Source organism: Hypanus sabinus, chromosome 18, assembly GCF_030144855.1.
Source record: "Hypanus sabinus isolate sHypSab1 chromosome 18, sHypSab1.hap1, whole genome shotgun sequence".
NCBI classification, from domain to species: Eukaryota; Metazoa; Chordata; class Chondrichthyes; order Myliobatiformes; family Dasyatidae; genus Hypanus; species Hypanus sabinus.
The window spans coordinates 38,432,007-38,448,859 of NC_082723.1; the positions used below are offsets into that span (position 1 = coordinate 38,432,007).

Consider the following 16,853-nt stretch of genomic DNA (forward strand, 5'->3'; position numbering starts at 1 on the left):
GGGGTAAAAAAAACCTATTGACTGTATTGGCCAGTGGACAGAAAAAGTGGACAGAAATATAATTAAATTCATTAAAAACTGAAGTAGTGCTCTTGGAAACAGCAGCAAGGCATGGGAGTGTGGAACAGATGGAGTGACGAGAAGTGCAAAGGAAGATGGGCCCGGGAATACATGTCTGTCCCTGAAATTAGTTGGACAGACAGCTGAATTGGTGAGGAAGTTAACGGAGTGCACTCTTTTTAATATCTGAAGCATAGAATTGAAGATTAGTCTGAACTTGCTCAACTAATTTCTGTGTATATTACAAGTAGCACGTGACAGCAGTGAAGATACAAAGGGGGGTGGGGGGCTTCCGAGAACGATACCAGGGCTGGAGAATTGAGGAAAGATTGATTAGGCAGGATTGATTTTCATCAGAAGCATGAGGTTGAATGGAAATTTAAGTTTTTTTTTAAAAGTTCCTGTATTTGCCAGGATGTGAGTTTCACAGGCAAGGCCAGCTTTTGTTACTCATCCCTGATTTCCCCTGAGAAGCTGGTGGTGAGCTGCATTCGACAACTGCGGCAGTCCATCTGGTGAAGGTCTCCACAGTGTTGTTGCAGAGGGAGTGACAGGAGACAGACCCATGGAGGAATGGGAACATATTTCCGAGGGAGGATTGGGTGACCTCGAGGGGAGTATGCAAATGATGGTGTTACTATGCAGCAGCTGTCTTCACCCTTGGAGACAGAGGATTTTTATCATTCTAGTGTCTTACAGTAAGTATTTTGAAAATTGAAGGGTGTAAGATACTGATAAGGCTACAATAGAGTGGGAGAGAAGGACTGATCGGGGAAGGGCAACTATGGCTGATAATTTTAAGCGGATAATTAGAAAGTTTAGAGATGTTTTGAGGATGGTAGAGATCTAGAACTCATTGCCAGGTAGAATAGAAGAGACGGAAACCATTAATATATTTAAGAAGTACTTGAAAGAGAACAAGATGTGTCAGTAACCTTCTGATCATGATTTAATTGAAATAAATAAGGGCTTTAGTTTGACACAGTACTGCTCCATATCTCTACACAATGACATAATCTGATTGTTCACCTAATGACTGTGAAATAGTGTCATTAAAATTAAGAGAATGTGAATCTTTACATCATGACCAAAGCAGGATACTGACTTACTCAAGCAACATGGGGATTTATTCTAATCACTACCTGAGCCTATTCAGGTCACTGAAATGTAAGGGGAGTTTTTGCTGCCCATTGTCTGAGAGTCAGATTACAAGGTGAGACAAGAGATTTGTCCCTTCGGTTTTGAGTTGTGGCCACTACTCAGGAAGCCTCTCAGTAAATGAGTGAAAAATGTATGGCAGGAACAATGGGGATAAGTTTACTGAGAATGCATTTGAGTTGAGGGGGAAACCAAGCCTTTGGACAAACCATTTTAATAACAAACTTCAAATATCCTAACTCTACTGCAGCTGTTGCCCAGATTTAATGAGTATGATGTGGGCAGGCAGGCAGTTAAGAAAATTGGGTTAGAAACCCAGGCTCATGGAGAACAGAAAGGGTTTTAATCCCAGGAAGGGTTGGTGGAAATAGAGGTATGGAGAAGGCAATAAGTCCAGGGTTGAGGAAGGCTTAAGGAGAAGGAGAACGTCACCCTCCCATATCTCTCAAAGATTCTGCATAAAAATAAAATGTTTTAACATTGCTTGTGCTCCTCTACCGCCCCCTCCCACTCCCACACACAGATTCGTGCGGTCGTGGATTCATAGGAATTGGACGCTCGTGGCATGAGGGCATCTCTCGTAGAGCTGCTGCCCCAGGGCGCGGGAGACCCAAATTCAATCCTGATGCTGAGTTCAATCTGTGTGGAGTTTGTGTGATCTCTTTATGACCTCATTTTCCTCCAGTTTCCCACTGCATTGCAAAGACAAACAGGTCACTATAAATAACCCCTGGTGCCTGGCAGAAGAGTAATAAGGCCAGGGGGAAGTGGAGGATGGAAGAATACAAAATGCGATTAGTGTCAGATCTTTGCAATAGTGTTGGTGAGGACTTGGCGGGGTGAAAGGCCTGAATACCTGTATGACCCCTGAACTTATGAGTGAAAGTGTCACCACCATGTTGGTGATGTCAGCAGGCTGGGCTTCTCAGTGTGATGTCTCTCTTGGGGTGCTCGCTTGGTGCCTGTTCTGAGGTAAATTCCAATGGGAGGGGGCAAAGCAAGCAGTATTGTGTTTGGCTGCAGACTGCTGCAACACCCATGGACTCGGGGACTTGGACTGTATGTTTTTGCACAACTGTATCCTACTGCTATCTTATACGTGCCTTGTGCTGTGTATGACTGTTGGTAGGGAGTTTTGCACCTTGCACCTTGGGCCTGGAAGATCGCCGGTTTGTTTGGCCGTATTCACGTGTGTTCGTGTATGGTTGAATGACAATTAAACTAGAACGTGATCATCTCAGGACAGCAGGTGATCTCCACCTTCCACTCCCCCACGTCAATCCTGTCCTCTGTCAAGCCAAAACAGTGGAAAGGCAGTAAGATCAACCCCATCATTTCCAAAATCGGTTGTGTCAGAGCAAGGAAGACATTTGGAATTCGTTGTGTGGAGTTGCTAACCAGAAGCTGATTCTGTGACATGACCAGTGATTATCGATATCCTCCTGGCCAGTTCTGCAATGACCTCTCCAGCAGACATTCTTTATAATCCCAAAGTCCTTACCCAATAGAATTCAGCGTTGTTCCCTGTTTTAAAAAGCTCTGTACGGTGGTAAATTCCCTGCCCTCCTATACCTGTTTGAGCTGGAATACCAAACATGGGCTTTACAAACCTCTAGGGAGGGACAAGCAAAGCTGCATCTGCAAGGATAAGGGAGCTAACATCAGCATTCTCTCCCAGGCCAACATTCCTAGCATAAACCGGGTTCTTTGCATGTTTGATACCAAATCCCCAAAACAGATACTCTATACTGAACGCTATTACACCAAGAAGTCAGCAAATGGATGGCGAAAGCAGTTCAGGTATGGAACATAGAACAGTGTAGTACAGTTCAGGTATGGAACATAGAACAGTGTAGTACAGTTCAGGTATGGAACGTAGAACAGTGTAGTACAGTTCAAGTATGGAACGTAGAACAGTATAGTACAGTTCAGGTATGGAACATAGAACAGTGTAGTACAGTTCAGGTATGGAGCATAGAACAGTGTAGTACAGTTCAGGAATGGAACATAGAACAGTGTAGTACAGTTCAGGAATGGAACATAGAACAGTGTAGTACAGTTCAGGAATGGAACATAGAACAGTGTAGTACAGTTCAGGTATTGAACATAGAACAGTGTAGTACAGTTCAGGCCCGCAGTGTTGTGCCGATATTTTAACCTATTCCAAGTTCAATTTAAACTTATCCATGTTTATCTAAGAGTCTCTTAATGCTCCTAATGTACCTGCCCTCAATCCCTGGCAGGGCTGTGTGTGTGTGCATAACAAACATCTATCTCTGACTTCTCCCTATATTTTCCTCTGATCACTTTAAAATTATGTCTCTTCATATTAGGCTGTTCTTGCCCACCATGGACAAGAATCTCTGGCTGCCTGCTCTGTCTGAGTCTCTTATCATCTTATACACCTCTATCAGGTCACCTTTCCTCTTCCATTGCTCCAGCAAAAAGCCCTGGCTCGCTCAACTAGTCCTCGGAAGACATGCTCTCTAATCCAGGCAGCATCCTGGTAAAACTCCCCTGCACCCTCTCTAAAGCTTCCACCTCTTTCCTATAATGAGGTGACCAAAAACTGCGCACAATACTCTAAGTGTGGTCGCAGCAGACCTTTATAGAGCTACAACGTTACCTTACAGGGACTGTTCTCAAACGCTTCCTTGAACAAATGTAAAGCCTTCCCATTGACTCATTGGACCCCTCAGAACAGAGATGAAACATTCAGAGTAGCAATGAAAAGCTTTTCAATTCAGATGAAAATGCAAACAATGAAGATTACAACAACTCCCAAACTACCCAATTGCCTGTCCTCTAGAACACGTTCTGCTCCATCTACGACAGGGTCTATAGATCCCACTATAACCTCATCAGCCACCTCAGACCCCACAAAGCTGGACCAAAAACAAGTCATCCTCAACTGTAAGCCGCTGCTGAAGAAGCGGTGAATAACAGAATTATTTTTCATGAGTCCAAATAGGAGGCAGAGGCATTGGAAGACTGAGAACTATGAGTTGAAAAGGTAATGGAAGGACAGACCAAAGGAAAAAGGGAGAACGGTTAAAGAATGCAACGGCAGAGAGGAATAAGGAAAATGAAGCATGCAACAGAGAACCGACAGCAGCTGAAAAACAGAGGTTTGGAATGAACCTAAATTCATGAATTAAGAATGAATTGGAAAAAATGGGGAGATCAAGGGTAGAAGAAACTTATTGCAAATGAGCACGGACAGAAAGCAGTTTGGACAACATAACATTGCTTCTCGGTTTAATTTTCTACGAAGCTGCAACCAATGGGTTCTCAAGTGACTAATGACTTGTCTTGGTGGCCCAGTGGCTATACATCAGTTTGGGCTATACACAGAATAAGCTAACACATCCGCTGATCTTAGCCAAAGCAACATCCTGTCTTAGCATTCCTGGCATTAGAAAAGTATTAGGTAAGGCCTTGGTCCAGATCTCCCTCTTGATTTCAATTAAGGAACTTGTTTGGGGAAGTTAGGACCTGTTGTGAAATTTTCATGACCAAGTAAGCTGTAGATTATCACTGTCGATCTCCTACATCCTTGGCAGTGCTCCAAGAGGGGGTTTTTTTTTGGATTCCACAGAACAGTACCACCAGCCAAACCAAGACAGGGAAAACTAAGCAGAAAAAAATGGGTCGGTGAAGTGAGGAATCTGCCTCTTTTCTGAGATTAGTCTTAAACGTGTTTGAAATATCACTGAGATTAAAAAAAAGTTAATTTACCCCAAATATGTTTGAGTTGGGTGAAGGACCTAAAAAGCCAACCAGAAGTTTACAAACCTGCGTCCCCCAGCCCAGTGGATCATTGAAACAGCAACTTGACCACATTAAAATATGGAGAGCATTGAGCTAATGCACTGAGAGTTAGCTGCTGCCTCCAGCTGAGACGTGGCTCCGGTTTGGCTGCTTAATGCTGAGCGACCAAACTAAACCACGGAGAACTATTCCATTCATGGGGCATGATTTATAATTGCATTGTTTTAGAATGCTTTCCAGGTGACCATGTAACAAGAATGGAATGGGGAGAGATGTGGGAGGTCAGGGTTCCGTGCAAATCTATTGGGATTCAGTGGTGTGGATGTGAATGGGAAGAAGTTTGACCATTGGAATTCCATGGAAGGAGAGGGAATTGAACCAAGGCACCTCAACAGGAGAAACAAAGTGGGAAAATAAAGACTGAAGTCTATGGCATCCTGATATAAGCTGCTTACAATGATTTAGTGTGCAGCTAGAGTTTTAATATGTAGCCGAAAGAATGGCGGTGATAGAAGGAGGGGAGTCAGAAAGAAAAATGAACAGGCTTAGAAGTTCCTGAGTGGGCCGGCACTGCTCCTTAATTCTTGTTGAGTTTCCCTTCACTTCAAATAGTTGTGCTTGACTGTTTCGTGCTGGCAGTAATTGCAACCTGTCTAGACACTGTCTGGAATGAGGTTTAGGGCCTCTTTCCCTTGTTCTCAGACTCTGGTAATTTCTGCCAGTTCCCGGGATCCAAGGAGCAAAGGTGAAAGAGTAGGCTTCAAGCTGTGGGAACAGATTTTTAAAAACCCCTCTCTGCTGCCCGGGTTTACAAAGAATTTTAACCCTTGCAGTCCTGGTTTCACGACTTGGTTTTTACTGTATTCTGCCAGTCTTCTCGACGTGATAACTTGCTTTGGAATCTGATTCAACAGATATCAACTGGCCTCTGATACACATGCCAAAACAACAATAATTTGCATTTATGTTGCATTTTTTTTACTGTAATGAAACATCCTAAGGAATGTTGTTCAATAAAATTTGGCACCAAGCCATATCTGGGAATATTAGAACATGAGCTCTATGTGGTTGGTTTTAAAGGGCACCTGAGGAATCGGAGAGGCAGAGAGGTCAGGACGGGGAATCTAGGTGTATCCAGACAACAGCTGATAATGACTGTCAGCAAGCTAGGATGAATCTCCAGCCCAAAGCCAACGAGACTTTTTGCCTCAGAATCAAACAAGCAAAGCATTCAAGTGCCTTCAGCCCATCGTTCTGTTTGACTCCCAATGCTGAGAGCGTGTAGCACCATCAAGAGGGTCACATTTTACAAAAGGGATGGAACTGAGGGTGTTCTGCCATTGTAGTAGATGTTTTTTTTTGAAGAAGAAGAGTAGACTGTGTCAGGTAGGAGTTGAGTTTAGGTGGTTCCCCCAGTACCCTGGCCTGCACCTCTTCACCCAATATCAGCAAAAAAAAACATATGCTCTGTTGTTTCATTCCTTTCTGTATATCTTGTTCTCCATAAACTGGATTCGCTTTGATCAGATTATTCGTAACATGCACATCGAAACACACAATGAAATGCATCATTTGTACTGAGAACAGGCTGGGAGGGGCAGCTGCCAGTGTCGCTGTGTGTCCAGCACCAACATAGCATGCCCACTACCCGCTACCCTAGCCGGTGCATCTTTAGAACGTGGGGAAAACCAGAGCACCGGAAGGAATCCACGCAGTTGTAGGGAGAGCATTCAAACTCCTTACCAACAGAGATGGGAATTGAACCCTGATCTTGCATCTGGAGCTGTAAAGCATTACCACTAACTGCTCTGGCATTGTGCTGCTGTGCTCCTACAATGAACCCCACCACCCAGGCTGATAGTATCTGTACTATCGATGTTCATTGCAAGTACATGAATGAACAGTTAACGTTTTGGGCCGAGACCCTTCCTCAGGATATTAATTGCACTTTAAATGCTCTCAGAGGTCCTGATTATGATATGGTGAGTTCCACTTAGCTTCATAGGGCAAACCAGTGGCCGGCAACAGGAAGGGCACATTAGTTTTCCCCATCCATAAACCATGGCACATAAAGCCCAGACTTAAGTCAATACTGATGAAGGTTGTATCTGGAGCCGGTTGGTTAGTGTGGCTCCACTGGTACGCCACTTGAGGGTGATTTCACCACACGAAGCAGTTCAGGAATGTTACCTCCCTGTTCCCTCAGGAACTAATGCGAATAGACCATGTGCCAGTGAGAAAATTACAAAATTTCAAAGTTCAAAGTAAATTTATTTTCAAAGTGCATATATTTATATTATTTCTTTCTGTGTGTGTACAGTTTGTTGCTTTTTGCATCTGGGTTCAATGCACAAGTTGGCTATTATTCATTCTATTATGGATTTATTGAGTATGCCCACAAGAAAATGAATCTCAGGGTAATATACCGTGACATATATGTAATTTGATAATAAATTTACTTTGAACCTTGATGTGTCAAAGGTCATAATAAATCCAAAAGCCATAATAGAATCAATGAAAGACCACACTAACTGGGTGGACAACCAGCATGCAGAAGACAACAAACTGTGCAAAAAAGAAATAATAGCATGAATAATAATAATAATTAATAAATAAACAAGCAATAATTATCATGAACATGAGACGAAGAGTCGTTCAAAATGAGTCCATAGCTTGTGGAAACAGTTCAGTGATGGGACAAGTGAAGTTGGGGGAAGTGATCCCCTTTGGTTCAGGAGCCTGATAGTTGAGGGATATAACCATTCCTGAACCTGGTGGTGTGAGCCCTGAGGCTCCTGTACCTTCCCAATGGCAGCAGCGAGAAGAGAGCATGACCTAGGTGGTGGCGTCCCTGATGAAGGATGCTGCTTTTCTGTGACAGTGCTCCGTGAAGATGTGCTCAAAGGTAGGGAGGGCTTTATTCATGATGGTTTGGGCCATATCCATTACTTTTTGTAGGGTTTTCTGTTCAAGGACATTGGTGTTTCTATACTAGGCTGTTATGAAACCCATCAATATATTTTCCATCACACATCATACACCATGTCAATGTTTTAGATGTTATGCTGAATCTTTGCAAACTGCTATGGAAATAGAGGCACTGCTGTGCTTTCTTCATAATGGAACTTATGTGCTGGGCCCAGGACAGGGCCTCTGAAATGATGACTGGTTCATTGACTTCCAGTTTCCTCCTCCTGAAGTCAATAATCAGCTCCTTGGCTTTGCCGACATTGAGTAAGAGGTTGTTGTTGTGGCGGCACTCAGTCAGATCTTCAATCTCCTTCCTTTATGCTGACTCATCATCCCCTTTGGTTTGGCCTATGACAGAGCTGTCATCAACAAATTTAAATATGGCATTGGAGCTGTGCTTAAACCACACAGTCATAAGTGAAAAGCGTTGAGCAGGGTAGACCAGCCTTGTGGTGCACCTGTGCTGGTGGAGATTGTAGAGGAGATATCTTTGCCAATTCAGAGTGACTGGGGTTTGCAAGTGAAGAAATTGAGGATCCTTTTGCACAAGGAGGTATTGAGACAAAGGTCTTGAAGCCTACTGATCAGTTTTGAGGGGATGATGGTATTGAGTGCAGAGCTGTAGTCGATAAAGTTCATCCTGATGTACGTATCTTTGCTTTCTAGATGTTCTAGGGTTGAGTGAAGAGCCAGTGAAGTGGCATCTGCTGTTGACCTGTTGTGACAGTAGGCAAATTGGAGTGGATCCAAATTGTTCCTCAGGTAGGAGTAAATATGTTTCATCACCATCCTCTCAAAACTCTTTATCACTGTCGACGTTAATGCCACTGGACGATAGTCATTGAGGCAGGTTACCACGTTCTTCTTAGGCACCGGTATAAATGAAGCAGGTGGGTACCTCAGACTGCTGAAGCGAGAGTTTAAAGATATTGGTGACCACACCAGTCAATTGATCAGTGCAAGTCTTTAGTACTTGGTCAGGTGCCCCATCTGGGCCGGATGCTTTCCATGGGTTCACCCTCCTGAAGGATGCTCTCACGTCCCCCTCAGAGACTGGAATCTTAGGATCATCAGGGGCTGTAGGAGCTTGTGATGGTTCCTCTGTGTTTTGACAGTCAACGTGAGCATTGAAGGCACTGAGCTCATCAGGAAGCAAAGCCCTATTGTCACCTATGTCACCTGGTTTCACTTTGTAAGAGGTGATGACATTCAAGCCTTGCCACAGCTGTCGGCCATCCTTCATTGATTTAAGTTTAGTCTGAAATTGCCACTTTGCCTGAGAGATGGCTTTCCGGAGATCATAGCTGGACCTCTTGTAACTTTCTCGATCACCAGACTTTGACTCTGATCTGACCCTCAGCAGATTGTGGATCTCATGGTTCATCCAGGGTTTCTGGTTAGGGAAGGCTATGAATGATTTTGTGGGGACACACTCGTCTACAGGTGTTTTAATAAAGGCCGCGACAACTGTGGTACGTTCATTCTGATCCACAGATGAATCCTTGAAAACGACCCAGTCCACCAACCCAAAGCAATCCCGTAGCCACTCCTCTGCCTCCCGCAGCCACCTCTTTATTGTCCTAGTCGCTGGATCCTTGCTCTGATCATGTGCAGGTCAGAGAAGAACACCCAAGTGACCAGATTTCCCAAAGTGCAGTCTGGACTTGGAACGGTAAGCATTCCTTCTCTTAGTATAGCCGCGGTCTGGTGTGTTAGGACCTCCGCTGCTGCAGATTATATGCTGATGGTGATTGGGCAGGGATTTAGTAATTTGTAATATTCCTGATCAATCTGTGCTTTGTACTCCTGGCTCTTTTTCTAGTTTGTCCTGGTGAATAAGCTCTGTGCCTTCTGTCCAAAACAGTTCCTGGTTTTGGTCCACCTGAGACTGCCAAAAAAGGAGACTTCCCTCGTGACAGCAGCTTTTCCTTTGGTTTCTGAGCAACTACGAGCTGCTTCAGACGTCTGAGGAGAGGGACTTGGGCTACTTCATTGGGCTGGACCTCACCAGCAGGAGGGCAGGACATGTATTTTCTATGCATTCCATGGCTTACCCCTTTTCACAGTCAAGTTGCTGGGGGTCACAAGGACTCTCAGTTTTGATTGGCTCCACTTCCTGACATTCTCCCAAGTTGCCATCAGCAGGGCCCACAAAGAGCAATGTGCCAAAACTAGGTAGCTTCTGTTTCCAGCCCCAAGATGTAGTGGAGTTCTACAAAACACAAGATGCTGGAGGAACTCAACACATCAGGCCAAGATCCTTCATCTGGAATGCCAACTGTTTATTCCCCTCCAAAGATGTTGCCTGACTTACTGAGTTCCTCCAGCATTTTGCATGTGTTGCTTAAGGTTTCCAGCATCTGCAAAACCTCTTGTGTTTAGCTGTTCTTGATTTTCTTTACTAGGGTGCTGCCTGGATAAGAGAGTATGTCTTATAAGGAAAGGATGGTTGGGCTTGGGCTTTTCCCTTTGGAGTGAAGGAGGATGAGAGGTGACTTGATAGAGGTGTATAACACAACGAGAGGCACAGATGGAAAGGCTTTTTATTCAGGGCAGCAATGGTTATTATCAGAGGGCATCCTATTAAGATGAGTGGAGGAAAGTTTAAGGGAGGTGCCAGTGGTGGGTTTTTTTTGCAAAGGAAGTGCAAGTGCCTGCAATCACTTCTCGGGGTGCAGCTGGAGGCAGGTACATTATGGACACTTAAGGGACATGGGTGAAAGCAAAATAGTTATTGGATATGAAGAAGGGAAAGGTTAGCCTGATCATGGAGTAGTTTAAAAGGTTAGCTAACATCATGGGCTGAAGGGCCCATTCTGTGCTATACTTTTTTATGTTCTTCAAAATACTGTTAGGAAATCTTCTACTTCTAAATACCAGCAAAATAGTGTAGGACTGGGAATGGCAGTCTGAATATAGGCTCATGATTTTTTTATTAGAAGCAATGATGTGCCTGGAATTAAAATTAAACATAAAGACATGAATGCCTGCTTAAAAGGGACAATTGTTCCTGTTGGCCTGGTTCATGGCAACAGGAGGATGGCGAACTTGAACTTCTACACCATACATTTTTCATCATTCGGTAGGAGACCTGCAGAGAAATTCTTGAGGTGTGCTTCCTGCAGACATTCCCATCCTATGATTCCTGAAGGCTCATCTTGGGTCCCTGCAGTGTTTCCGGAAGACATTTCGGTTTAGAAGAAAAAGAGCCCTAACTTCTGAGCATCACTCAGCAATTACAGTTTAAGATGAAACCTCGGCCAAGGAGCAGGTTCTTTTTGTATGTGAAGCTCGCTCATTATTCCATGAACCTAGGTCTCTTTTGGGGTCCAAGAATTGGCCTTTGTGTCTCTGCTCTGTCAATGATGCAAGTCAGAATATGCAGAGCAGAGTTCAATAGTTCTATTTAATATCAGAGAAACATACATCCTGAAATTCTTGTTCTTCACAGACATCCACAAAAACTGACGAGTGCCCCATAGAATGAGAGACGGTAAAAACGCTAGAATCCCAAAGGCCCCCCACCCCGCACATGCAAGCAACAGCAAAGTAATGACCCTCCCCCTTCCCCACTTACTTCAGCAAAAAAAAGCATCAGCACCAAGCAAGCAATAGCAAAGCCCCCGAGAAAGACCAGCATCTGCCAGCCAACAAAGACTAACCGTTCGCTCCACCAATTCAACATACCACAGGCTAGTTGTTTGGAAAATCGTTTGATCACCGAGCTTGGCAAAACGTTTGCAGACGTTACGGCTCCAATTGAGAAGCCATCGCCAGAGTGCACTTGAGGGTGTTGTCTCCTCAGAATGTTGGCTTACATACCAATATCCCACGATATTTCTCACCACAAGCTCTCACTCTCCCAAATAAAAGGACAGAGAGGTGTCCCCCTTTCATAGTAAGAGGGGAAACATAACAAAATGAGTTGCTGATTTGCAATGATGAAGTCCGCTGCATCGCTTTTTTCCAAGTTCCCCAACTTGAGAATCGGCACCAGACCAATGAGAGCGAGAGAGAGTTTAAATTTTTAGGGTTTAAGAAGAGGGAACCTGCTACAGGGCACTCGAGCTCCAAATGGAAGAGGACAGACAGAGAACAAAACTCACATCTGAAAATACCTAATGTGAGAAAACCAGTCTTGAACATGGCAGCAGCCTGGAGTGATGGAATGTGGAGAAGGTTAAGGGATGAGGGAGATTCATCGTTGGAAAACTTGAGCTCCTTCATAACTCCGATACCGTTGCTGGAACTCACATCAAATTTTATTAATGCGAGATTCTGCGGATGCTGAAACTCCTGAACAACACTGGCCTCTTACCTCTTCTGATCAGCTGCCTGTCACCTCCCCTTGGTGCCCATCCTTCTGCACTTTCTCCTATAGTCCACCCTCCTCTCTTACCAAATTCCTTCTTCTCCAGTCCTCTTTACCTTTGTTACCCATCTGGCTTCACTTTTATCTTCTAGCTAGTCCTCCTTCCCCTCCCACCACCTTTTTTTTCTGGTATCTTTCTCCCCCACTCCCCCCCCCCACCACCCACACTTTCTTTCTATTCCTGAAGAAGGGTCTCGGCCCAAAATGTTGACTGTTTATTCATTTCCATAGACGCTGCCTGACCTGCTGAGTTCCTCCCGCACTTTGCATCAAATCTCACTCACCACTTTCGTATCAAGGAGCAAAACTTTCTAAATATGAAGTAAAACCAGAAAATGCTAGAAATATTCAGCAGGTCGGGCAACAATGATGAAGAGAGAAATGGAGTTAATACTTCATTTCCGAAGAAAGGTTATTAAGCTAAAGCATTGACCCTGGTTCTGCCACTACAGATGCTGCCTGATCTGTTGAGAATTTCAGATATCTCCAGAACCTCTCACTGCACTATAAGATCTGTGAAATTTTCTAATTCTTTGTTTCTGGGTTTCCTTGCGTCTCCATCGTTCCACAATTGGCAACCTTAAGATGTGAAATTCACTCTGAAATCACTTTGCCTTGTTAGTACCCTCTATCTCCTCGAAGATTTTGGTCATGTGTCCTAATAATTTGGTGTAATTCATTTTTCTCTCTCTCACACACTCACACAATCTCACGATCTCACTCTCACTCTCTCTCACACTTTCTCACTCCCATTTGGACAGTACTATACTTGTGAATGTGAAGAGCAGAGCAAGTTTGTAAATCTGGCTGGTGCAAAGCATGTTAGGAATGCCAAGTGCAGAGTGCTGGGGAAGGGGTGTGGGAGTATCAGGGGTGCAGATACAACCAGCCCTGAGACACCAGGCAAGGTCACTTGATTCCAAACGACTGGTTTACTGAACACTACAGGATGTCTCTCTGATGCTTTCTGCTCCCTCCCCTCTCCCTTCCCCATTTCCCAACCGAGATCACCCTCTCCCTGCCCCCTTCCCGCTCTCAGTCCACGATAGAGACCCATATCAGAATGAGGTTTATCAAAGTTCACACATCATGAAATTTGTTTTTTTGTGACAACAGTACAGTGCAATGCATAAAATTGCTGCGGTGCTGTACAAAAGTATATTTGTGTGTATGTATTAACTGAAGACTCCTGCACAGTACTGTATGTTGAAGTTGCTTTATAAATACAAGTCGTGGCCCATATCCAGGATGGAGCTTACTGCCTGGCCTGATGCAGACACACCAGTATCAGAGCCCACAGGTGCTCCACACCCAAAAACACCTGGTGCTGCCTGGCGGAGATATCCAAGCATGACGAGCAGTGGAATGTTGAGAGACTGTTACCGAGTACCCCAGTTCCGATTAAAGCACCGAGAATGCTGCTAAAACAAACACTGTAGGTCAGCCAGAGCTGTCAAGCATCGTGTAGTCAGCTTCAAGCTGAACCAAGAGGAGAGTTGGGAAGTTTGCCAGGACTCTCCCCGGAGTGCAGTCAATGTGAATGACACAAGGGTGGGTAATGGTATCAATGGGATATCACAGAATCCACTCACCAGCTAACCAGGGGTTAGTTACTCTGCATTTAACTGAGCCTTAACACAAAACAACCTGCCAGCTTGCAATTAACATCAGCGTGATAGTTGCTCTGACTGCAGCCTCTCTTTGTTTCTACCTCTGTGTTCTTCTGTGCCGCTGCTGATCCATTTTGGTTCAGTGCAGCATTCCTGACACCCTTGACTCGCTGTAACAACACAAACCTGTGCTTTTAATTCCACATTTGCTCCCTTAATGCAGCCAGTTTTCAACCGTGTGCCCTGTTACTTCCTGACTCAACTCTCGTATCTCCTCTCCCACCGAAACTTGTAGCGTCCCCGTTCTCCCTTCTGCTGCCCATCACCAGCTCCTGGTCAGATCGTTCAGATTTGAAACACTCATCCTTTTCTTCAAACCTCTTTAATAGGCTCTAACTTCTCTGTCTCTGTCTCCTTTCCTAGCTGGGAACATCTTCTGGAAACACTGTGCTCTGAGAAATTTGGATATTTGGAATTCTACATAGTAATGGAAAAGGGTTAAGGCAACTGAATGATGAAAGGTTTTGGACTTAAAATGTTGACTGTCTCACTCTCCACAGATGCTACGCAGTATTTCCACCATTTTCTGTTTGAATTTCAGATTTCCAGCATCACCAGCTTTTAACTTTTTCCTTAGATTGATTGGATTTGGTATAATCGGCAAGAATGGAGGAGTTTTTGGACCTTGGTGAACCCACAAACACTAAATTGGAAGGGGTTTGGGTCAATGGGATTCTGTACGATGAGAGGGAATGGGATGAGGTTGGGGGTTCTGCACAAACAAAAGGAATGAAATCAAAAGGGTGATAATAAACCTGATTACCTGATTCTGAAGACTCTCAACCCAAAACATTAACTGTTTGTTTCCCTTCATAAATACTGCTTCATCTGCTGAGTTCCTCTAGTATTGTTTGTATGTGAGTGTGTTGCTCAAGATGTCTAGCATTTGCAATCTGTTGGATAGATAAGCTCAGAAAACCCCACAGGCATGCCAAGTGCAGGCAGATACACACTTAATGGTCCACACGTGTCAGCACATACAGACAGGTAAAACACGCAAGAGTCAATTTGCATTTAGATTGGCGTGCAGGAAGTAGACACCAGACCAGGAAAGGCGAGACTATGATTCATAAGCACAAGAGATTCTGCAGATGCTGGAAATCTTGGGCAACACGCACAAAATGCTGGAGGAACTCAGCAAATCAGGCAATATCTGTGGGGAGGAATACACAGATGAAATTTCAGGCCGAGACCTGATGAAGGGTCTCAGTTTGAAACGTTGACGGTTCACTCACCTCCATAGATGCTGCCTGACTTGCTGAGTTCCTCCAGTGTTTTGTGCGTACTGCAAAAAGGAACAAAATGGGGTTTTGAGGGTCAGGATGATGAATGATTTGTATGGAAGATGAGGGATTGTTTTCCTTAAAACAGGAGGATTGTGGAGATATTCCATAGAAATGCTCAGATTTTTCTGCTACACCTTTTGCAGCCCCTTCACAAATTCCTCCTGAAGTGATACCAGGAGTTGTGCATTTCCAGATGGTTTCTTGATGCCTGAGGGGGGCCATGCAGAGGAAACAAAGGGAAACAACATTGGACAACATGAACCCAACTTGGAGGTGCTGTTGAGCAGTAGTGGAAAAGGAGTAACCAGGAGTTTGGAGAGGGGAGATCTATGCAGGAATGAAGAGACAGAAATCAGTAAAGTAGATTGGATGAGGCCTCAGAACAAATTGAAAATAAAGGTAAGAATCTGGAAAAAGTGATGAACTGGTGTGATGCCTTTATAGATGAATAGCCAACACTCATCTTGTTGATCTTGTGTGTCTATCTTCAGGCCTTGCCACTCAAAGACATGTGCTAACATTATTTTGTGACTATATGTACTGTGTTTTGCTCCTTGGCCCCAGAGGAATGATGTTTTATATAGCTGTATGGCTGAATGACAATGAACTTGAACTTTGTCTCTTAGATGTTCTATGATGGTGAAAGTTGCCTCCAAGACTTTAACCCTGCGACAGGACAGCTTCAGAAGTGATTAAGGACTGAAGTATTTCTCTCCTGCTGTTTAAAAATGGAACATTCTTCAAATCGTAATCTGCCAATACTGTATTATTTTTGGACGTAGAAGTACGAGAGGGAGATAAGCACAGAAGTTGCGGAGAGTTTGGGTTACAATGACCCTGGTGTCTGTAACCACACTGTTACTCTTACTAAATGGCAGCTTAAATGGAACTTTTTGCCTCCTCCATTTTAATGGAGAATGAAATCAGGCCTCTTTTTATGCAGGGCCACGGGGAAGAAGCAGGTGCAGTGGAACTCACCAGGTATTTTTTTCCAAAGAGCCAGCGCACATACCTACAATGAGCCGAATAGTCCCTTTCTGGGCTGTAGCAGGAAAACTCTGCTTGAATATTTCAAACTCAGTCAATTACAAAAATAAGGGCCACGCATAAAGTGAAGGGACTGGGGATATTGCATTTGCTTTCTGTGCAGCAGAGAAGGTCAAGAACACAAAGATTTAATAGGTTTTCAGAGTTACTAGAGGCTTCAATAGAAAACATGGACAGAATTCCACGGGCAGGGAGATCAGTAACCAGACTGAGCAGATTTTAGGAGGTTTCTTCCCCCACAGTGGCTGTTATGATCTGCAGTGCAATGCTTTCATGGTTGAAGCAATTTCAAGGGTTGACTTGCAGAAAAGAATTGGATATTGTTTGAAAAGGGAAGAAAAATTGCTGTCCAAGAGGCAAGGACTAGATCATAGGACTAGGTGTGTAGATCTTCCAAAATGTCATCATAGACACTGTGTGTTGTTGTATCAGCTATGATTCAAACAGCATGACCTTGAAGTGAGATGCAGATCTCCTTGACTAACTAAATGCATGGTGGAATGTGTTTACGCTATTGAG

At 44.1% G+C, this 16,853-nt stretch overlaps 1 long non-coding RNA gene across 3 annotated transcripts in view; it reads left to right on the forward strand.

Annotated features, from left to right (window-relative positions):
- The window catches only part of LOC132407521 (uncharacterized), a 65,486-nt gene that overhangs the window by 41,800 nt on the left and 6,833 nt on the right, over window positions 1-16,853 (forward strand). For 2 of the 3 annotated variants that reach the window (XR_009516499.1, XR_009516497.1), the window contains exons 4-5: window positions 8,626-8,721; window positions 15,431-15,686. This is a non-coding gene — a long non-coding RNA (uncharacterized LOC132407521). Of the gene's footprint in view, window positions 1-1,741; window positions 3,347-8,625; window positions 8,722-15,430; window positions 15,687-16,853 lie in introns of those variants that run through there. The other variant, XR_009516498.1, reaches the window with a different exon arrangement.